This window comes from Peromyscus eremicus, chromosome 2, assembly GCF_949786415.1.
Source record: "Peromyscus eremicus chromosome 2, PerEre_H2_v1, whole genome shotgun sequence".
NCBI classification, from domain to species: Eukaryota; Metazoa; Chordata; class Mammalia; order Rodentia; family Cricetidae; genus Peromyscus; species Peromyscus eremicus.
The window spans coordinates 107,065,765-107,090,150 of NC_081417.1; the positions used below are offsets into that span (position 1 = coordinate 107,065,765).

A 24,386-nucleotide genomic window follows, 5' to 3' on the forward strand; every position below is an offset into this window, starting at 1 on the left:
AAATACCTGCTTTGTGGTCACTACTTTCCTTGTCTCTCTGCCTTCATGCTTTATTTGTTTTCCAAGAGTGCTTTAGAGTATGAAAAGACTCTGCAATCCAGTTTATAGGAGTAGATTTGAGCAACTGATTAATAATTAGCAGTGATTTCTCTGCTAGGAATTAGAAAAAGTGTGCTGTTTATTTCTAAAATTCACCATCTCACTAAGCCTGCCTAGCAGTCTATTAAAGCAGAAATCCTAGCATGAAGAACACCCAGAATAATTTCTTCCTCTTCATTCTTCCTCTTTTCTTTTTTCTCCTCACAAGTCCATTTCTTTCAACTTGTGTTTCTGATACTGAGTCTCATGTAGCTTGGTGTGAATGAATTTTGACCATCTTGCTTATACCTATCAAATGTTCCACAGAGATTTTGTCATAGTTATAAGTATGTTCAAAGGCTTTCCAATTCCTGAGTGTGTGTGTGTGTGAATTTATATGTGTAGTAACATATATCTGAATGTTTATGGCTCCAGTTAGTGATATCAGAAACACAATCTCTGGTCCTTACCCTGATTTTAACAAGCTCACCATATTTTTATTTTTTAACTAACTTGAATGTACACTTCAAATGTTCTTGTGCTCTCAGACTTTAATTTTCTATTTTGTATCATATTACTTTATATATTTGGTCATTTGTTAAGTAAACATTAATTTTAAAGTATCTAGTTTCACAATGCATGAAATGTTATTAAAATTCTAAATAGTAAATTATCTCCTAAAATAATGAATAAATAATTTACTATGCAAAGTAATTTTTTGGGCAAAACTATGTATATATAATGATAAACACTATTTTGATTAATAGGTTAAATTGCCCTTTTCTTTTAATTCACATTTTGTATATTAAATTTATTAAGAAATACTTCAGAATTTAATTAATGTTTAACATGGAAAATTGTGTTTGGTAATTGACTTAATTTTTTTACTAATTGGTTACATATTAAATCCTCATTTTCATAGAGCACTGCTCATTACCAAGAGTAATAATTCTAGTCAAGAAAATATTCATCACTTTGGAGAGATTTTCTTCTTAACTTAACAATGAGAAGTTAATTTTTACTGAATTCTTTCTAGTTAGAGATATTAACTTTAACAGGCAAACTTCGTGTAAGTCCACCTTATAATTTGATGCTTTCAGTTTTAATATATTTTTCAAAACATCGAGAGCCATTCCATGTTCTTTCTGAGGTTGGATGACCATTCTGGAAATACATTTCTTTAGGACATATATTAAGGCTAAGAAAATAATAATTCAAACACCAATAATAGGTCATATTTCATGCAAATACCCTTACATATAACCTAGGAAAGAATCAACTGGACAGTTTCGTATTATTAATGGAATGTTGATCACAACTACAAAAATAAATATTCATAATACTTTAAATCTATACAAACTGTTCATGTCAGCCCATGTTTTAAGATGAAAATTAGTGGATTCAAATTATCTTATAGACATAAAAATTTATTCATAGTTCTCAGTGACAATTCTACTTTCTCCAAGTTTTCATTTGTTTATACAGTTTATGTGTTTATTAAAGACACCTTTGATAAGCCTAATACACACAGTACATCAGAAATCTATCTGAGGCAGAAGTTCTCATAACTTCACATGTACCAATGTTGACTAGTTTTAATATAAATATTATATATATTTATAAACTGTATGAATGTGAGAAATCCTTTTGCCCTTTGTTCTGTTGGATTTTATCTAGCCTAGTGGGTTAGTTCATTTGACTGTCAGTTCATTGCCAGACAACTGTGAGCAAAATTTTGAACTATTTTCTTTTTATTATTATTAAGAGATTTTCTATTCATTTTACATACCAACCACAGATTCCCCTCTCCTCCCACCTCCCATCCCCCAGCCTTCCCCCTTAACCCATGCCCCATTCCCACCTCCTTCAAGACATGGGGAGTCAGCAGAGCTGGTACATTCAGTTGAGGCAGGTCCAGGCCTCTCCTCCATATACCCAGGCTGCGCAAAGTGTCCCATCATAGGCACTAGGCTCCAAAAAACTGGTTCAAGCACAGGGACAGGTCCCTATCCCACTGCCTGAGGGCCCTCTAAACAGTTCAAGCTAAACAACTGTCTCGCCTATCCAGAGGGCCTATCTCTTACCATGGGGTCTCCTCATCTATTGGTCCACAGTTCATGCATTTCCACTAGTTTGGCTGGTTGTCTCTGTACATTTTCCCATCATGATCTCAATGTCTCTTGCTCATAGAATCCCTCCTCTCATCAGTTGGACTCCTGAAGCTCGGCCTGGCACCTGGCCGTGGATCTCTGCATCTGCTTCCATCAGTCATTGGATGAGGGCTCTGTGATGACAGTTAGGGTATTCAGCCATCTGATCACCAGGGTAGGCCAGCTCAGGCACCCTCTGGACTATTATTGCCTGTAGTCTAAGGTGGAGTCATCCTTGTGGATTCCTGGGAACTTCCCTAGCACTCTGTTTCTCCCCATTCCCATGATGTCTTCATTTATCATGGTATCTCTTTCGTTGCTCTTCCACTCTGTTTCTGTTCCAGCTCGAGCCTCCTGTTGCCCTATGTTCTCATCCCCCATCCCTTTTCGTCCATTTACCGCCTCTCCCCCAACCGCATTCCCAGTTTGCTCATGTAGATCTCATCTATTTCTCCTTTGCTGGGTGATTATTGCATCCTTCCTAGGGTCTTCGCTGCATTCATAAGATAGAATATTGTGTTGTTCAGCAGTAAAAAGTGCAGAGTTACAGCAGCAAGAATACAATCAAAAGAGACTATTACATAGATACAAACTCTTGCTTGCCAGGAATTTCCTTATATTGTTATTTTTTTCTATTACCAATTCATTATATTTAATTCACTTGCCTTTTATTCTGTAATTTTGTATGCTGTAGATGTTTGACCTCTGTATTCACTTATCTTTTCTTTTGTATTAAATATTTATATACATTCTTATCTTTATCTTTAAATTCCTATAATATTTTCTTCTTTATACATTACTGGTAACTGATTAATGAGAGTCTGGATAATTGGAGCAGTTCCTCTGTAGGTGTTCAGTTCATCTTTCTATTTTCAGCCTATTCTATAATGCTAGTCTGAACTGGGACAATGATATCAGTATGAAGATTCTCAAATTCAAAGAGAATAGGGCAGCTTGGCTTCCATTCAACACTATCAGCATTTAAATTTTAATTTCCTTTCCTACACTAAACCCATTTTTCACCTATTCATGATTTCTGTCTCCCCCCCTGCAAAAAAAAAATGGAAATAACTTATCTGTTTTTTTCTGTTCTCACATTAACTGTCCTTTAAAACCACTGAGCTTGATAAAGGAGGTGAGATCAATATGGCTAAGTGAGCACCCACATTTATAACCAGAATTATAATTTTTTTACTGTATTAACTGGATTGTACCCTCCACGCAGAGTGGATCTTTGATCACTGCGTTCACAGATCTCTATGACTGTGGATGAGTATTTTGTCAGGCACAAAGCTCACACTCAGTAAGTGTCACAATCGAGTAAGTGAAGGAAAGCTTCAAAAATAATCACCCAAACAGTTTGCATCACCTGCTAAGGAGTCCACAGATTTTCCATCAAGAGAGTAAGTTTGAGGTGAAATGACTGAGCAGGACAGACAGACAAATAGTACTTACAGACTCAGTTTCTTTGCCCCGTGAGTTGACAACAGATTTGCCAACTGTTTAATTGTAATCCATTCAAGGCAACATTCTCGTCTACTTCAAGGATACATAAATCATGTTGTCACAATTCTCCTATGAACTATGGGTTGAATCTTCCTCTTATTGTAACAGTGTGGAAAGTCAGAAGATTTTTTTTTTTTTTTTTTGGTTTTTAGATGTGTTCTGGCAAATTTAGGAGCACACTACAGACCCTGGCTGTGTAAAATCTGGTGTGCTTCAGTCCTAGAAGATGGTTAGCTAGGTTATATTTGAGTCAATCTCTTGTCAGCAAGCTCCATATCCTTGCATTCTTGAGAAACATACATGTATTAATATGAGATATTTGTCAAAGTGAAGAAAACAAGTCATGTAAATATATTCCTCTAGTTCCTCATTGTAAGATTAAAATTTCTCAGCACTTTTAATCTGATACTTGCATAAGACATTTGACATGATGAATGTACACTTATCAAAAACATACATTATATCATTTTGCTCTGTATTACTTTAAAAAATTTCTGATTCCTAACTTAATTCAGGACATTAGACTAATGCTCACATAACTCAGTATGATGTATAAAGTCTGATCTTCATTGCACATGTTAATTAATAAACATTTGAAGCATTAAAATATTTATTTGAGCAGGCAAATACTTTTCTGAGAAATGATACTACCATGGGTATTTCTCTCTGGATGTTACTAATTTGATAGGAAAATAACCTATCATATTATATTATATCATATCATATATTATATCATATCATCTATAATTTATATCAAAAATTTTTAAAAATGAATGTATTCCAGAGTAGAACATTTATTGGAATACATGCCAGGGATTGTGAACTATTACATAATCCATACTTTCTTTTTGCCTTGGAAATTTTAAAGTTTTCTTTTCTGTTGCATCTATAAAGGTGAATTTGAAATCAAATTCCTTCTCTAAAGGAAAGGGTACACAACTTCTATTTTCCTGAGAGAGCATCACCAAAGTCACAGTTTGTCGACTTCACTTCTCAGCCGTCTATTACGTAGGTCCTGAGGTATGGGTGTAACATTCTGTAAATAACCAGTTAGTTTTTTCTCTGCACACACAGTTGGCATTAGTATCGCTAGCATCCTGACTATGGCTATTCTTAATGACTCTTTCAATGCTTATGGGTAAAACCAATTCTCAATTATCACTCTGGTAATTGGAGCTTCATTTTTAGCATAAGTGAAAACAATAGGTGGTCTAATCCTCACTGTGCAGAAAACCCCAGAGCATCTTCACTGTGTCCTTTTTATTATTTGACCTTCATTTTATTTAAAAATCTTGTTTTGATATGAAAAATTTCTCTGATGCTAGAATAAATCTATTGAATATTCATTAATTTACTTCCACCTTCTCATTCATCACAAACCCTATCCTTAGTGTTGTGTATCTATCAATATTCCCTCTAAACTGAAGCTAGAGGAAAGACGGAAGCTTATAGGATCTGGGAAATTAATCAATGTTACAAGCCTCTTTCTAGGAACTTAGCAGACTCAGGAGGACCTCCTCCCTCACCAAGGGTATATAAGCAGTGAACAGTTGTAGTGAGACAATCTTTGGTGGTGGGAGGTTTGGGCAAAGTCCTTGAGGGTTGTAGATTTTATGTTATCATCCACATTTGGTATAGGCATTTTGGTTTTCACAATGCCCAAAGGAGCACTGATGATCTTGTCAGTAAATCTGTAAGCCACACTCCTGGTAGTAACCCCAATAAACTCTTTTTTTCCAACAAATTATAGATAGTTGCAATCATTTTTTTGGTCATCAGTGCCCTGAGGTGAATAGACTTTTTTTCATTTCATCCTTGGAAAAAATACCCAACATTGAACTATTAGTTCCTCCATATTTAATGCTATTCTGATAGTTGCTTATTCTTGTACTGTCCTTAGTAGCTCTACAAGTTTGTAACTTTGACATTCTGTATGACAGATATCAGGACTACATTTAAGTATTCGTCTGCCTGTGGACCATGAATGACTTCAAATTCTTTGACGGTAAATGATTCAATTATCTTGAAAATAATTTACCCTAATGCAGTATATCAAACCTACTCAACATTTATTATGTATTTTTATATAAATGAGTACAGTTGTTTGTAATTGTGCCACATTTTTGACTTCTAAATAAGAAAGATAACTTCTTTAGTCTACCTGGGAGGGTTTCTGTCTGAGTATTGCATCAGGCGTGGCTCATGTTTCATCAGGAGAGGAAATAATTTACTATGATTAGCAATGCCCTTACAGCAGTAACCACAGAAGTGCTTATAAATACTTCATTGCCCACGGAGCTATATGCAGGAGTACATAGGGGAAAGGAACCACAGAGCATTTAGAGAGCTTGACAGCCACTTGCAAAGTGGACTCAGACAAGCTAGACCAGAACCAACGTGGAAAGCCAGGATAATTTCTTGCCAGAATTCAGCCAAGCAAAAATTCCATCTTTGTACTACTACACAATTTAAATTTTCTTACACTACTTTATTGTAAAATTTTCAGAATTATTTTAATCTGAGGTGTCTATATAGTATGAGAAAGTATTACCAAATCCAAGCAACATAGCAGGAACACACAGCTTTTATGCACACAAACATACCTTGTCTGAAATGTTTTAAAATGGATACACATATCTAATAACCATAGATAAATTAGTAACTGAGCTAGTTTCAATACTAAAAAAAAATGATCTTTAACAGCAGGAAATTTCCATGCTCACCCCAGAGAGGATGTAATGCTTCATGTGTTACATTACCTTGTGTTTAAGATATTTAAGGGTATAAACTCTAATCATTTCCTATTAAACTAGGAGAAACATCTTTTGTAAAGTAAGATTTTTATGGTTGATAATGGATGTACTGACATCCTCCTAATTATTTGAACTGGCTGGTAATTGTCCTGTACAAGACAGCAGCACGGGCTTGTCCTTAAGATGCATATATTTTGTTAATGTTAAGATTAGCTGATTAATATTGATGGCAGCTGAGGCCAGTGGCTAATGTCTGACATCTGTTTGGGAAATCAGTGTTCCAATTCAGGAGGTTGGCATTTCTGTTGAGGTTAGAGTGAGGGGTTAGTGTGTAAGGAATCATGATTAGGGTTCTGTGTATGGATAAGGTTAGGAATGGGGACATGATCTCTTTCACTTATGTTCATCTCAGGGTAATCCTGGCATACAGTAGCTTGTTCCATTCTGTGTTAACAGAGAGGTCTTCCCCTCTGTTCCCTCGTGGCACACTCACAGTGGTGCATTATTTCGCTTGCTTTGTTCTATGTTAATTGACTGATTGATCTCTTTTTCCTCTGGGTGCAGGTTCTTTCCTTGTTCTTATAAAATGTGCTTTTTTTTTATTTGAGACAGACACAATTTATTTTTTTTTATCAAATGTTTCTTTCTGCCATGAGTAGATATTTTCACTTATTTAAAATGTGTGTGTGTGTGTGTGTGTGTGTGTGTGTGTGTGTGTGTGTGTCTGTGTCTGTGTCTGTGTCTGTGTGTTAGGTAGGGCATTCCATGAGCTGTTTCTAGATACTGAGTTAATATTGATAGAAAAACCACATCAAAAGAGAAGAATTATGTTTTAGATTTGAAAGGAAAAAAATGAGAATACATGGATTTGTCTAAAGTTTCAAATTTTAAACTCAAAAAGCTTTTGACTCAAAAGCTATAAACAGTAACCAAAATCAGAAATAAAATTCTCATCTTTTCGGGCAAGCATGCTACTGTAATTATTATTTTTTCTGTAGGGAATTCGTTTATGACTTAGTTTTCTGTTTTCCTGGGGAAGGAGACAGTGGTTGGGCAGTTTATACAAAATGACTGAGGCAAGTGTTTTAGCCACACATATTCAGAACACTGGACAGCCACAGAAGAGAAAACACCATACGGATTGAAGCTTAATTAAAATCAGTTTTCTTTTTATGTCTAGTTCATTTCAAATGCAAAACAAACAAATCAAAATCCAATAAGCACAAAATCTTCAAAACTTTGAAAATTCAAGAAAATGTCTCCGAAACACCTGAAGCTACATTTACAATAACCGTGTGCTTGATGTTCCTCCTTGAGTCATGGACTCACTGTGTCAATGTGGTGATAAAGACACCATGGGCAACAACTGCAAGTTGGAATTTCCAAATTGCTTAGAATAGTTTTTTTTTTCTTTTTTCAGGAAAAAAAAATACTGCTTTAAAAGCCAGAGCATTTTGTATTGAAAATTTCACTTAACAAAAGTTCTGAACAGAATAAGAAGACACTAAAATTAGCTATGGGTGCTCCACATTAAATGTGGGTAGAGTTGAATAAGAATGGAGTTTTCTTTTAGAATCTATAAGGAATGCAACTTAATTTTAAACAGGGACATTTTCTCCCTTTGTGCTATGATTTTTTAGTGTAGCTTAACAAGTTTTATCTTGAGCCAGCCCTGCTTATATTTTCTACATTTTAAAATGGGTTTAATGGCATTGATGCTATGCTCATCACTTAAGACTGCATACAATGTATTCGATCACAGGTCATGCATAGTACATGCACAGTAAGGATTGTTAGCACAGATACAGTCAGTGTAATATTGAGTTAGTATTGGGATCCTGTGCTCATGAAGTTAATGAACCAAAAATCTGTACATTGTTTTCCTAAAAACAGAATTCATAGAAATTAACTAACTTAGACTCAGGAGTTTTTATTTTTAGTAACTCTCTCACTCTTGACTGTAACTAGACCCCAAACTTTTTATCTGGTGAGAAGTAGTGAGATTTTATATGTAAGTACTATAGCTGCATTTCTAACTTTTCCTGGACTCCGTTGTGTAAATACTTGTGTTTTAGAAAGATATGTCTTAAATCTTAAATATACACCAAAAGTCTGAGTAAATCTTTCTAAGACACTGAATGAAGAAAAAGAGAGTCCTGTAAACTAAAAAAGAGGAGAGGCTTTAAGTACATTAGTTCATTCCATCCTCAATTCTGAGGCTGGTGCTGTTTCTATTTAAATTAATACATGGCATGCACTTTCTGGTCACATGAGAGTTATTAATGCACAAGAATTGACATTGTCACATTTGTGAATGCTATTTAATGTGGCCTTAGCATTTTAGAAAGTCCTGGTTATTATGGTCTGTAATTGAGCTCTTCCTGACTAAAGCACACACATCCATCAGGTTCATTATCCAGTGGGCATTCTGAGATTTGGTTTCTCTGTGACAAAGGCCTAAAGGCTAGGTCCTTAAGAAAATAATGCATAAGATTATTGCTCTAATGTGAATCTTTCCCTAGGAGATATTCTTGCTCAGTCTATACTAATTCACTTCTGGGACCCTACAGATACAGCCTTGGCTCTGCTGTCAACTCAAGAGAGTACCAAATAGCATGATGTGAGAGGAAGAAAGGAAAAAATTAAATTAAGAAGATTTAGCAGTTTGGTATTTTGATTAATAGTTGCACAGCCCACGACAAATAAAAGTCATTATTTAGACCACATTTATGTAATTACAGATTCAAATAATATGTTCATCAGTATATTTTATTCTTATAGTCTTTATCATTTTAATAATGCTAAATAATCAACTTACGTATCTTTGAAAGCAGAAATATAATAATCTAAAGCAGTTTTGTCATCCAATCCGAGTAAGTAGATCAAAAACACAGGTTATGAGAATGGGAGCTTCTATATCTGTTATATTCATTGTAAGGTAGTGTTTTGGATCTTTAATTTAATCTTGAAATTTAGCCGTCAAATCATACTTACAATTTCAAACTATGAAATGACTGGAATTTCAAAAGCAAACATATTTTTTAGATGAAGTCAAAATAAAGCATGACTTGAAAGAACCAACAAATGAAAAAGATGAGGATAATTAATACAAACAGAAAAGACTGCTCTGCAAACAAATGATGGCAGGTTCTGGGGATGTTGGTACATGGGATAATCTCTTTCAATAAAATGGATCGATTGTAATCAAATTACAAAATGATCTATTTTTTTATACATGAAGTTAATTTCACTGTAGATTTTTAATATAACAATATGTCATAGGCATATGATGCTTTTGTAATTTAGAAGTATAATCAAAGGGAAAAAATGTTTCTTAATCTATGTTTTATTAGCTACAAGAAAATTCTTATAGCAAGGTTTTATTTTCTCTTTGCCCAATTTAAATACACACACACACACACACACACACACACACACACACATACACACACACACACACACACACACACACCATGTGTGCATTATTTGCTTGAATTTAGTACAACTTGATCCATAAGATAAGGTAGGCAACTTAGCAGTCAAATTGACTATAGTTGGTTAAAATATGTACCACTTGTTTTTATTCCAGAAAAGTAACAGTTAAATTCTGGTAGCTTCCTGAAAATTATTTATTATGTCCCCTCAACAGAATTCAGTGTTATTTTTTTTTTAAATACTGTTGAATGACTGGTCATGAAAACATTTTAAATATTCCTCTTAGTGCTTTGGAGCTTCACCCAGTGGCTTCTGAGTCTTGCTTCTTACTCGCACAAGAGAAAGAGAAACAGCCAGGGCTGGAGCAGTTGCCTGCTTCGCAGATTCCAGGCATTAGAAGTTACAGAAATGAGCATTTAGCACAGATGGTTAAAAGGAAGTTAATGTTTCTGGAATTAGTTTAAATTGTTGGAATAACTATTGCATTTTAACAGCATTCTTTAATGATTCATATTTGAGATATATATGAATGTAGTGGCCAAATTGAGAAATCATTTGAATATTTATAGGAATATCAATTATCAGAATTCAATTCTTAAGACTAATGCAAATCACCACAAATGCCAAAACAACAACAAAAAAACACAACAAAATAAAAAACCCTCCCAGTCAATTTTTTAATTTCTGTGGTATGATTTTATTTTTAAAACCTATTTAAATATTCAGTCCTTGTGAGTTCCATACAGAGTGGCTGTCATCTTTAGCATATATAAGAATGGCATCATTATTCACTTTCCATTTTAGAATATTTTGTTGCTTGAGAAGCTATCAATGCAGTAGAATTTAATGATAGGGAAAAAAAAAAAACAATCCCAGTAACAGATTTTATCACCACAAGACTCATTATATTTCTCTCTCTCTCTCTTTGAACTCCTGGTGGGCAATTTAGAGATCTGTCCAGTCCTTTCTTCTTTGTTTAAGTATTTTTACATTCTAGTCATTGTGTGGTGAGAATTTGCAGGTGTTTCTCAAAGAACTTTCTCCCCTCTAGCTGGATGTGGAAAGGACAATGCAATTAATAACAGATGGCACGGGATGACCACGTCCTTGAGAGAATGCCTTATTGGCACCTCCTGCTAATTGTATCACATATAACACAACTAAAAGCATAATAAATCTGAACTGGGGACATTTTATGCAAGAGTTCCTCTCCTTTTCCAGACGGTAAATTGCTCAGCTCTTGAAATATCTATAACCTTGTGACACCCAACTTGCATTAGCTTAATTGCCTTTTTTCCATCTCCCTCCCCCTTTCCTCTTCTCTTTCTCTTCTCTCTTTCTCCCCTCCTCTCTCTCTCTCTCTCTCTCTCTCTCTCTCTCTCTCTCTCTCTCTCTCTCTCTCTCTCTCTCTCTCTCTCCTATTGATAATAGGGAGAAACTGAGTTTTTATTTTCCTGCATAGTTTGCTCTATCTGAAACAACCGTATTTTCTGACTTGTATAGAATTTATTTTGACCTGCTGTGGTTTACAGGAGGTATCTCTTTTAAAGGGCTTTTGAACATTTCCTTAAAAAAAACTTTAGGAAATAAAATGCTTATCTAACTGATAGTATACATTATTTAGCTTGTAGACGAGTAATTTCTTTAACCAGACAACAGCTAAATGATCATAAGTGTATATAACATACAGATAAGCAGGCAGGGACACATGCACAGGACTTCCTTCTTTGCACAATGGCCACAACACTAAATATCCCATGGCAACAGACAGGGTTGGGTCTTCATTCACTTAACACTGCTGTCATTAGCAGTTTGTAAGGTAAGAGTTTTGTGATCATTCTGAATGTAATCTCCAATAATTTTTTTCTTCTTTTACAAGGACATGCCAGAGTATTCTGAATTTAATCTTCTTGCATGCCTTTTCTTATTTTTGGTAGTTCAGCTATAAACACACACGGAAATTTAAATTATATTATTAATTATTCACCAACATAATGAAATAGGAGTTGGAACTGTGCCTTGATTGACCAGCATGAGAATACTTTCTCTGATCTAGAGATTCTGATTTTAGCCTAATAGCTAATTCTCAGAGGTGACAGTAACCTTAGTGCTTATGTCAGTTAGTTCAATATTTGTTAAAATTATCCTGTCAATAAGTAGCCCACATAAGAAATAATCTGAAGTAATGAAAAGGAGCATATTCTGGTATTCTGATAATACTTCAGGCACTGGTTTCATTTCATTAATGTATATACTCAAAACATGCATGAGTTAGGGCCTCAAGTGCAAACTTCTCATGCTTGTGAGCATTCCTTTGTTCTATGGGGAGAAAAAGAATAGTGTTGGTGAAATGTTTCACCAGTGAACAGTCGTCAACAGCATCATGTAAAGTCCAGTTCATTGTCTATAATATAAACTATGAGATATGTTAATTCACAATCTACATGTAGTGGAGAAAGGACCATCTATCTGTAAGTCCTACTATGTTTCTAATCAAGACTCTCAACCTTTATACAGTGGAAGTTGAAGGCTAGAATTAATAGTGTTCAAATTACCGCTTTGCACACTTGTTGTCATATGGATGGATCTTCACTTGGGTAGATGAGGAAAGGGGGTATGCGAAAAGAAGAGCCATGGGCCACTGTTCTCAGAAATTCCAGTATTACTTTTTAGCTTTATGTGTTTTTATAGGATATTTTTTGAACAATGACTACAATGAAATAATTACTGCCGGGGTTCTGTTCAAGTAGAATTTCAATGATACATGCACAACACACAAAGGCACATCTCACTTAATATGAACAAATATTAATGCTCTCAATGAGTTATCCTTGGTGTTTAAAACCACTTTCCTAGCTGCTTGTTCTCTGTGATCTTCAACCTGTGTGAATAATCAACAACATCGACATCAACATCAAATGCCTTTGTAGCAAATGCATTCAAGTGCTTAAATGTACATCAGTTTGTGTTTCTAGATTTTTGAAGCAACAGAGTTATCTCTATAGACTTAACAAATGATGGTGATTGTGACTGCATTTTTGCCTTGATTTCATGTTTGTTATCTTCTTTCATATATATGTATAATAAATATATATATGTATGAAAATTATATATTCCATAGGTTTGTGAAGTAATTGCAGATAAGTTGTTTCTCTATGGAATCATTATCATAGTTTTAGCATCATTTTGTTCAAATAATAAAACCATCATATGAATTATAGTGATATTTTGTTTCTATATCATCTCCTGCGTCCTCACCATAATCAAATGTTTTCTAGGTTCAAATCCTAATTTCTTGTTCAACAGTAAAACATATTTATTCCATGAGAAAGGAGGGGAAAAAGACTGCTGTGACACAAGAACTTATTCTTGACTCGGTTTCACTTGGTTGCTATGAGAATAAACGTAATTATAGCATGATAATATCTTAGAAAAATATAAAAGCCTCAAATGAATACAGTGGCCTTCTTGTGGTGTGAAAGAGGTCTTATTAACACTTTGAGCTTGGTACCTTAATAGACTTCCATACCTAATAGTCAAGGAGTATTGGAAGAGTACATACCTTGGAAAATACATAACTCTGTATTTGGTATACTTGATAGAGAAAAGGTTTCTACTCTCTGAAATGTTTATAATGAACATAAAATAGTGACCAACTGTATAATTTGCTTATCTGTGTGATTGTAGTACTAGAACACACGCAAAAAAAAATCAAAGCTAGTCAAAATAGGAGCCAGAAACTGAATATCTCTTATTTTGGCTACAATAACCTCCCTCTTTTCTGCAACCACTTATGAGTTTGTCTCTCATTTGTACCTAAAATTACCTTGGGTACATGCACATCTGGTGATATCTCACTTATATTATTGTAAATTATTTACATCTGAAATTCTGGGTCATGAAGCAAAGGTGATAGATTATTTTTACATACAAACACTGGAATCATGTTTTATTTTAAGATTCTTACACTGATCATTTTATTTACAGTGTAAGTATGTCCTACATTAGCTTCTAGATTTGAGCATCAGTGCAGCACATAGGGTCAGCTAAGCAGTCAAAATTCTAGCTCTCCTCAGGAGTGCCACATCTCAAACCTTTAAGAATGACTTACATATTAGGATATGCTTAGGATGGAACATTTCACTATGCTAACATATGTTAATTTTATTAAATCACTTGAAATTGCTTTTGTTATGGTTCTCTTTCAAAACAACAGTGGGTGTTCTTGGTGCTTGTCTATCAGAAAATAATGTTCTTGGTACAATATCTACATGCTTACTTGGGTGTTTGGTTACATGACATGGATTCAGCCTATGATATAACTTAATAGGCACATTGAAAGTTTCCATGTGTTTAAATGTAATTGCCTCAAGAGCACACTGGTGGAGTAATTAAGAACTGAAGCTCGTACTGACCTGATCATTATTCTGTGGTATGTCTTTCACGACTTTCCCATTTTCTTGTTTTCAGAAATTAGAAGAACTACACAGAATCAATGGTATAGTGTATGTCTACAATCACAATTAGCATTCAACAACTTTCTTCACTGATATGTATATTGAGTTTCATGCTATTATTACATAATCTGGTGAATTTTATTCATATAAATATCAAAAATAACATAGATGGTTGGTTTAGTTTGGGACACAGATGTGACAGAGTCTGAATTCCCTAACCCACAGCAATAGGATGTGTGTGTATGTGTGTGTGTTTGTTGTTCTTAGGATTGATGTTAATATGTTTTTGTTGTTATTGATGGGTGCAGACTTTAAATACAAAAGGAAGCAAAAAAGAAAAAAATTTCATTATGTTATTCACTAGTGTTCAAGTATCAACAATATTCCTAAAATGTTCATATACTATTTGAACAGGGACTTTTCACCCTTAATGAAAAATAAAACCATTTTGAACTTTACACTTGTGTGCTTTAGTTTTTCTGGGGTATACAACAACAACAACAACAAAGGCAGGCTGGGTTCCCAGAAAACATGCTTTTTGTCTCTCTCCATCCTTATCTGTGGATCTAAACTCAGAGTTTCCTTTCCATCATTTGTTTTCTTTCTTTTACCAAAGAAGGTAGCAGTACTTTTAGAAACTTCTTGCCATCAACACATGCCTGCTCTGTGTAGATTTGCATGTCTCTTGATTTTATTTCATTAGCTTTTGCAATCTTGTCTGCGGTGATTCATGTATGAATAATAAGCTCAAATAAAGTCACATCATCGCGTCAAACAGACAAACATTCTGAAGGAAGTGTGAGGGATATGTAATGTCATATTGACAAGCTGCACTAGAGGGCAAGAGAGAGAAGAATTCCAGCATCAGCCTGAGTACTGCAGCAAACACAAAGGCAAGCCAGCACACAGCACACTCACCCTTGGGAGGTTAGTAAGGAAAACCTGTTTAAGAGTCCTTAAAATGTATTTTTATTTCAAGAATGACAATGATTTCACCAAACATAAACAATATTTTCAAATCTGTCGCAAATGAGAATTCAACACTATACATGGAAAAACATCCTTTTTTTTTTTTAAATAAAGGAACTAAAATGTAACTTCGCTGGCCACAAACACACATGGAAAGGAGCTTCAGCAAAGGAAAGAACCTTTACAGAAAAAAAGCATAAGCAAGAAATGCTTAACTGTTCTGTCTGTGAAATCTATTAGTCATCTGTCTAACAGATCCTTGACTCTGACGAGATTTAGAATCAAGCAAACAATGCTGTGCTATGAGTAGCAGTGTCTTTGAGCCAAATAGTCTGATGTCTAGGAAATAGTATCCTTTTACGACAGGTATGAATTCACATGGACAGCAAGGGCACTTCCCTGGGAGATTTAAATACTTGCTAATTTCTCTGTCATTCCTCTACTGAACCTGCAAGGTGGAGGAGATGAACCTCCTAGGGAGCAAATCATCTGCTTGTTTGAAACTGCAGTTGGAATCAGGAGAAACTCTTCTTTTTTGGAGTAGTGAGATCTAAACACTTCCCTGCTATCCCATGTTTCTGTGTACTGTGTAATGGTTGGAAAGTACCCCTGTAATTGTAATTACAACTGGGAAAGAACTTTTGAAGAATTTCTGTTAGGCTTGGTTGAAATGCACTGTAGAAGCTCATCATGAGGACTCGAATTCAAATGACGATTGATTAATTTTTGTGTAAGATGTGTAAAAATGATGAATATTGTGTTGAAATACAGGGAGTAGCAAGTGTATTTGTCAAGGAAATTTCATTACTCCTAAGGCACAGTGTGAAGAAAATGGATGTTTATAGCCCCACATAAAGAGAGAGATGATTAGAATAAAAAAGGTTATTAAACATTAGACTTTTTAATCTAATAGAATGGTTGAAATCTACCCTTCGTATAATGTGCTGTTATACTTATGAAGAGAAGGAATGGATTTGCACTATTGTTTATTCTTATTTTGGTTTTCTGGACATATCGCCTGTTTGACATGTATACACATAAACAATAAGAAGTGAATCCTTAATAGTTTTTAAAAAGGAAAAAAAAATAAAAAATAAACCTTCTTCAAATTATAGCATTTAACCAATCTAACATGAAAAAGTGTGAAGTGAGTATGTTTGGAATGATATTGAATGTTTTTTCAATCATTGTTTTATAGAAATTATAGCTCTACAAAACGGAACTTACTTCTTAGAGGAAAAGCCCTCCTCAGTAACAGACAAGAAAATGGTTGCTCAAAGAAGTAGGAAACTCAAGTTCTATTTCTCTTTAACTACCAAGAACCCCTTTCTCTCCTGTAAATTACCTCTGGCAGTACGTGGAAACCTGAGGAAATCCTCAGGGAGTTGGGGGGCAGGGAATGTGTTGCTTTTAACAAATGACACTAGCTGAATTGACTTACAATGCAAATTAGCTTATGGGTATATTTACTGCTCCCATTGGCACCTGAGCTCCATTCTTTCTGAAGAAGAGAGGCACTGCAGAGCTTTGGCAGAGGAAATGAAACATTAGGAGTCCTAGAAGGTTTATGCCATCCCGAGAATGAGCTCTCTGGGGTAAATCTATGGGACTTGCACCAGGATGCCTTCCAAGCCATGAAAGACAACTACCATTTACCATGTTACAGAAATATTTAAATAATCTAAAAGTTGGTTTCTATCCTGGAAGAAAAGAATACAGGAGTAATTGAAAACCATAGTTAAAAAGAAAGAAGGAAATATCTTGCAAAATGCAGCAAACACTGTGTTTAGCCTTACAAGTCAAATACACAAAGGATGCAAAAGGCACTAGTATGTAGTTACACTGGAGGCCAGTGGGCGCCTAGGAAGTCTTGTGTACTACTCTTGTGATAGAGTGGAGCTGTACTCAGGCTGAATTCAGTGAGATTCAACATACATAAGTAATCTACAAGCAGGAATCAATTATACTTCTAGCCAGAAAAGTCAAGTCTAAAACTCAATCATCTCAGTAAAAGCAAGCCACTTGTCAAACGTGGCTTGGGAATAAAAAGTTCAAGTTTCCTGTTTCCCTGGTGGCCATGCTTTAGATTTGGAACATTAGACGCGAACTTACTCTGTTTGAAACTTAAAAATTGAGGGCTGGAGACACGGCTCAGCACTCAGGAGCACTTGCTATCCTTGCAACACATCTGGGTTCAATTTCTAGCACCCTTATGATGGCTCACAACTTTTTGTAATCCCAGATCCAGAGGATCCAGTGCCTTCTCCTAGCCTCTGCGGGCACCAGGCACACACCTGATACACATGCATACGTGCAGGCAAACACTCATACACATAAAATAAAAATAAATTTTAAAACAACAACAACAAAAAAATCCCAGTAAATTAGATATCCAGAGCATCTATGTTCTTCAATGAAGAATAAATTGTGCTTTAATATTTCTTTCTTTATATGTGTAGAGGTATGTTTATACATTAGATATATTTCATATATTTTACTCTCCTCCTTTTTAATGAAAATAATCAAGAGCCTGTTATCTACCAAGCAGAGTGAATAGAACTTTAGATACATCCTCTCATTCGATTCTCATCCACATACAGAGAAGAAATCACATCATCTACAATTTATAGCTGTGAAAGCTGAGGCTCAGAGAGTCAAAAGGTTTCATAAGTCACAACTGGCAGAAGTATAGATAGGCATTACCTGGTTTTCTTCTCATATTACAGTCCATGCTCTTGCCACCAGACCTATGTGAACCTCATTGTTATATATTGTGAGAGCCAGCTAACCAGTGTTCCTTTGCCATAATTAATTGTTTAATATGTTGAATGTTTTCACTAATGCTAGCAGGTCAAAAGTTAATTATGTGAAATTAGACTTTTTTTTTTTTACTTTGATCAGCAAAACAATCAACAAACTTTAGTTCTTTAGTCCAATGGATGCTATCTGATACTACTGATTTTTAAAAAGGAAGAAAAAAAAACCATATTTTCCCTCTTTACAAAAATCATAGAAACATAATTTTTTGAAATGCATATTATGGCAGAAAATTAACAAGTTAAAATGCTTGGGTATTGTTTGTTTTATCAAGTTTAGACATGCAGGATTAATAGTCTATTTAAGGCCTAACATGGAGCCCACAAGCAACCCAATAAGAGATTTTGGCTATTGTGTTAAAACCACTGAGAATCTTTTTACTATCCCCCACCCCAAACTGAGCAGGAGAAGATCTTGATTACAGCAATATAGAATTTAGGAATGGCTATCAATCTATGTTGAGACTCTTCCTGCTACCCAACTTAAACTATCCCCACCACCTGTAGAAATACCAGACAATGCAAAGCAAGGGGAGATGCCTGAATGGGACTTGTTACATGCTGGTGACTATGCAGAGTGCTCTCTGTACATTGTTTTGTTTGGACTCAAACAGTCAGATTATTTTTGCCCCAATGCTAAGGGAGTTAAAGATAAGGAAATCCACAGCCATGCTCAGCCTGCACTGATGGGAGAGAATAGAAGTCTCTGGTCTGTGCAAGGCTCTGTCTTTAGAGAATTAGCATCTTCCCATTGAGGCAGAAAACTAAGCTGAAACCATGGAGAAATGTCAGCCTGCGTTTTTATATGACCCAGGACTATCTGCCTCAGGGTGGCACCACTCACAGTGAGCTGAGCCATCCCACATCAGTCATTAATCAAGAAAAATGCCCAACAGAAATCCCCACAAGTCAGTCTGATGGAGACAAGGCAATAACTCAGTTGTGGTCTCTTCCCAGGGTTATTCTAGTTGTGTTAAATAGATTAAAGTCTAACCAGCACACTTCTCCATCCACCATCCACCTACCCAAGGTGTGTGTGTATGTGTGTGTGTGTGTGTGTGTGTGTCTTTCATTTTTACTTTAAAAGCCTTATTAATACCTTCTTAGTAAGAATCTTAAATCTTATTAGCTTGTTAAATATTTTGTTAATGTTTAACAATATTACAAATAATGAACCCCCCTTTAAATGCAGGTCTATTTTATTTAGACAAAACACTTGCCTTTTATGGCATAAGGAAATTACCATCTAGTCCTCAAAACTCATGTTGGAAAACACTGTCTTCTGTGCTCACCCTAAACCACTACAGGGATTTCTTGTGCCCATCTTGGAATGATGAGGGAACAGACAATCTGATTGGGTCAGAAGAACTTGATATAGTACAGGCAGGAAATTAGTAGAGCCCAAATTAAAGCCACAGAATATGGTAGATTTTATAAAACCCCGGCTAAGATTGTGTATTGGTCTGAATGGGTGACTTCTTGATGAGAAGAGAGAAGCTACTGCTACCAGATCTACCTTGTGTCCTGGTTTAAGTGGTGCTATTATTACATGAAAAAGGGGAAGTGAAAGAGAAACGCTTGGTAGGACAGGATACAAGTTCACTCTATGAATGTTAACTGAGAGACATTTGGAATTCATACTGGTCAGTAATTGCAGTAGAAGCTGATAGAGTTTGAAACATCAGAACACACACACACACACACACACACACACACACACACACACACACACATCCCAGGAAATATATAAATATTAGAGCGAAGCTCCTGTAATATGGAAGGGAATGTAGATGACTTAATCATTAACTGGTTCAACTACTTCACTAAATTAAAATGCTAAAAAGGCATGCTATGTTTTTCTTCCAAAAACCAAGTTTTGCAAGAGGGTATATCTATCCATACACACATATATTCATTTGCTGATTAAATATCTTAGTTGTGATGGGTGACAAGCATCTGTAATGCTAAAACTGCTGCAAAAACTAGGGAAACAGGCAACATTTAAGAAAGCTGGCTGCTGAGGTTGTTTTTAAATTTCTATTATGGGCTCATGCCAACAAAGATTGCATTAAGCTTATAAATATATTAATCAAGAAAAGAGGTGTTGGATAATGATTCATTCAGAACTCAATCCTGTGATTCATTTGAGACATACTGACAATATTATAGGAAATAGAAATGTATTTGCTCTTAAGCATTTTCTTGATTCATTTACTGTATTCCTCACTGCTGCATAATTATCCACTTTTATCTTACACTTATGCATGCATATTAACTTCAGTGATCAGTAGTGATACCCAGTCACAAATGGTGAGTTTGTGAAATGGGCGTGTGCTCAGGCTAATCCAGCCTTTTGTTGACCTCACCTGGCCTTTCAATCCTGGTGTGTGTCATCAAGACATTAATCTGCAACATTCAATAGAAACTTTACTTCTATACAAAGCAAATACTCTCTAATTGTCAAATCTGCTTGCAAGGTGACTTTACTATTTCCCTTCTATAGGCCTAGAAACTGAGGTTCTGAATCTTAAAATTATAAAGTCACTACAATACAGAGTGTGCTTTTGACTATGGGATTGTGTTGCAGTCATCTGTCTCATGCTTCCTTCTATAGCAAATGAGAAAACAAGAAAATGGGAAACAAAAGTTCACATCAATCAATTTAATGTGATATAGAGATGTAAATGCAATCGTTCATACTCTGCTTTCCTATAATTTTGTGATAACAGTTAACAGCAACTAAAACACACTAGAAAGATTACTAATTTTGGAAAATCCTACTGAACCATGATGTACACTGATAATAATACTGTAGAAGGTAAGGGCTGGATTGATAACAAAACATGATAAATATCAATTTCTCAAACTTAGAAACTAATTTTTATTCCAAGAAAGAAAATATGTCCAGTGCTACCTTTTTCAGAAATAATAAATAAATAATAAAGCTTCATACTTTTAATAAAAATAATCTGCAAAACCCATCTTGCTTTGCCTTAGAAGAAATCATAGGAGGAATGTAGCAGTCATGAGACCATTTATTCAAAATCCACTAAACCAACTAACCAGTCGTTGATTAGTTTCTCATAAACATGGGGAGTAGGGAGATAAACAACATCCTGAGAGCAGAGAAATACACACAAACTGCTTCCCTTTTCCCGTGAATATCCTCCACTCCCATTCTTGAGCTTTGCTGCATGAAATGAAATGTATTAAGCCTGTATTAGTTAGATATGTATTACATTTCTTAAAATAACTGAATAGTATGCTGGAGACTTGATACTAATAAAAACTTCCCTCAAAATTTACTGCTGTCAATAACTAACAGTCATTAACGTTGATGTGTTTTTCTTCAAATGCATGCTTTAAATGAATTCTCACAGATAAGTCTGGCAAGTGGAATTGACAACAAACTTAGCCAAAGGAAAGAGGATATGTGAAAACATTTACATGGAAATGCCTTAAATGGTGCTGACAGGCATTAGGAAATGTTCTTGAAAATCAACTTTTCTTATCTCCAAGTGGAATAGTTACAGTTTTGCTAAATGCTTTTCATACATTTTGACATTTGGAATAAAAGCTATTTTTACAAAACCACATTCCAGAAAAAAAAATATTGAACATTTAAAATGCTGTCTAATGTGATGAACACAATGTTGTTCTCACAGAGACTTCTGTCAAATGAGCTTGGTTGTGTATGATGAGAAACGCGATATCCAGAATAGGAAGAAGAGCTAAATACTAGCATGGTGGAGGGAGAGAGAATAAAGAAATAACAGGAATACATACACACTGCAAGCAAGCTCTCATTTTTAACATTTTTCTTAGTATTATAACAAGTTTATGTTTACTCGTTGTATTTGATCATAACTAAAATGGCTTTGTTTATTATCTTCTTTGAGAAAAAAATGGAGGCGTCTATAGTTGGAATAATTTTCCAGAGTGTATTATCTACTAATGATTATCTTTTTAACTTAAGACTCATCTGGAAAGCAAGTGCTAACATTGCTTAGCACCTTGATCATGCTTATGCTTTCAAATAATTCACTTAATTAAGCTTAATTAATCTTTACAACACCTCTGTGAGGTGGCAAATTGGTTAGAAGTGCTCCTCCATATTGACATAATTATGAAATATATATTTATATGTGAATTTAGAGAGAGAGAAAAGAGAGAGGGGGAAAGAGGTAAAGAGAGAAACAGAGAGATAGATATTGAAAACATAGTAGTAATATTTTACTTTCTAAATTTGTTTATTGCTTCAAGCAATAACACTTTGCATCACAAAGAAATACTAACAATGAGGAAAATTTAAAGTCATAATTACTGGTATTCACACTCAGGCTTTGTTTTTCCTATTTGTGTGTGGAGCACCCCTGAAGATGTAGAGTGCAGTGGGGAACATTTTAGTCTAGGGCCTAAGAGGTCTGAGATTCTGAGTTTTCGTCATTAACTACCAGTCTGACCCTGAGACTTATTTTTTTTTTCCTCACTGTAAAGCAGTACTGATGTTACCTGCTGAAACTGCACCAAAGAAATGGTGGAGGATTAAACTGCCATAGTGTATGTGAGAATACCTTAGTTCTTTAAAGCCTTTTCTTCAAATATAAATTATTTTGTAAAACCAAAAATAACTCATATCTTTCATTTTAATGCATTAACTTGCCATTCTAAATGTATTTATAATCTCCCAAGAGTATACACAGAGGTTGCAGATGAGCATGTATACAATGAGTGGGGTATAAATGGGATGACAGACTTCATGCAGACACTAACTGTGAGTTTGTTGTGACTGAGATGCCCTAGAAGTCATTTCCTGGTTTTGTACACTGAAAAAAAAAAAAAAAAAAAAAAAAAAAAAAAAAAGCACAGGATGAAACTTCCTTCTGCATGGAGGGGATGTACTGACAGATCTTGAGGGCTTTTCAAACATGCAGGTGTTGTCTCTTCCTCAGATCCACTGAACTGGATATTCTCTGTGTTTTAAGGTTGTTCTTCTATGCACAAGCATCTCAAAACCTCTGACGTAAACAATGTTTTGGGTCATATTGTGATACCCCGTTTCTGCCTCAGTCGAGTTCAAGTCATCAACCCTTGTCAATGCTCAGATAGCCTCACCTGCTGTCTTTGTCTTTTGCCCACATTAGCTGACTCTGAGTATCCCGACATGCCAATTAGCTTCTTCCGTATCTTGTGCTATTGCCAGTGTGTCTTCCAAGGAGGAAATGGTGGTCCCCAGGATCCAGTTGGCTTATCCCCTCCCTGCCTTTGGCTCTTTGTTCACCTTGTCACTGCCTTTGGCTCTTTGTTCACCCTGTTGTCAGTGACACTTGTTAGAATTTCCTCTCTCCCATCAAATATTTGGTCCTTTATTAACACATTTTACTTTTCTAGCGGGCACTTGACACCATCAGATATGCTATATATCAATTCAGTTGCTCGTTCATAATTTCTGCATCATAATTTCTTTTGGTATGTGTACTTTTTCTCGCTGGTTCATTCTGCTATGTCAAATGCCTAGAGCAGTGCCAGGCATGTAGACAGCATTGAGTATTTGTTGAATGAAACCTAAATACGGTTTCAAAACCTTTTTCTGAGTTTTCAATGGAAAATATGAAGACATGACAGTATTAATCTGTTATGGAAAGGACTGAACCTACATGCAGAGTACAGTGTTAAGATTTGACAAAGCAGGAACAACAGAAAACAGTCTCTCTCTCTCCATGACAATTTTACAGGTTTTTATTAAAAGTTTAATGTGTAATGATATGTAGGCTTTATCTGCAAGATAGATCGACTCTATTTTCATACTCTTATTTCTATGGTAAACTAAAATTATGGAAATTTACTAATGCATTACTGACTGCTTAAAATATATCCTATAAATGGTCCCAGCTGTGACTGCTTTTGGCTGAAGAATTTTAAATTAATGGTGATAATGTAGAGCAGTATGTACAGTTGGGAGGAAGAAGCCAGTGAGAACATGCAGCAGGACTGTGTGTTAGGACTGCCGTTATGTAACACCTGTGTTAATGGTCTGGAAGGAAGAGTGAAAAGCTCATTAATTATACTCACTGGTTTACTAAATTGGGAGGTGCCATTGACACCAGGAAGGAGAAGGAAAATATGCAGAGGGATTTAAAGGAATAAGACAGTGGAGAGACAGTGAGTTGGAATTCTTATTATAAGAAGTTCAGATTTAAGCATCAGGGTCCTATTTAAACA

At 35.2% G+C, this 24,386-nt stretch overlaps 1 long non-coding RNA gene across 4 annotated transcripts in view; it reads left to right on the forward strand.

Annotated features, from left to right (window-relative positions):
* The window catches only part of LOC131903769 (uncharacterized), a 79,078-nt gene that overhangs the window by 42,174 nt on the left and 12,518 nt on the right, over positions 1-24,386 (forward strand). For 2 of the 4 annotated variants that reach the window (XR_009377590.1, XR_009377592.1), the window contains 3 exons: positions 4,629-4,754; positions 5,675-5,739; positions 9,058-9,213. This is a non-coding gene — a long non-coding RNA (uncharacterized LOC131903769). Of the gene's footprint in view, positions 1-4,628; positions 4,755-5,674; positions 5,740-9,057; positions 9,214-24,386 lie in introns of those variants that run through there. The other 2 variants (XR_009377591.1, XR_009377593.1) reach the window with 1 other exon arrangement.